Raw genomic sequence first — 203 nt, forward strand, 5'->3', positions numbered from 1 at the left:
TCCACAAAATGTGGGAATAGTGATGAAATTCTGGGTGAGTTAGCAGGAAAAAGTGGGAATTTTGGGTGGGTTATCCCTAAAATGTGTGAATGATGAAATTCTGGGTGAGTTAGCAGGAAAAATGGGAATTCTGGGTGAGTTATCCACAAAATGTGGGAATAATCATGAAATTCTGGGTGAGTTAGCAGGGGAAAATGGGAATT

General features: G+C 39.9%; 1 protein-coding gene across 6 annotated transcripts in view; it reads right to left on the bottom strand.

Annotated features, from left to right (window-relative positions):
- The window catches only part of RBBP5 (RB binding protein 5, histone lysine methyltransferase complex subunit), a 13989-nt gene that overhangs the window by 4316 nt on the left and 9470 nt on the right, over window positions 1-203 (bottom strand). The gene's annotated exons all lie outside the window — the stretch shown is intronic.

This window comes from Corvus kubaryi, unplaced genomic scaffold, assembly GCF_017639235.1.
Source record: "Corvus kubaryi isolate FWS band 111438036 unplaced genomic scaffold, C.kubaryi_AGA036_p1.0 split1-37355, whole genome shotgun sequence".
Classification (NCBI taxonomy): Eukaryota; Metazoa; Chordata; class Aves; order Passeriformes; family Corvidae; genus Corvus; species Corvus kubaryi.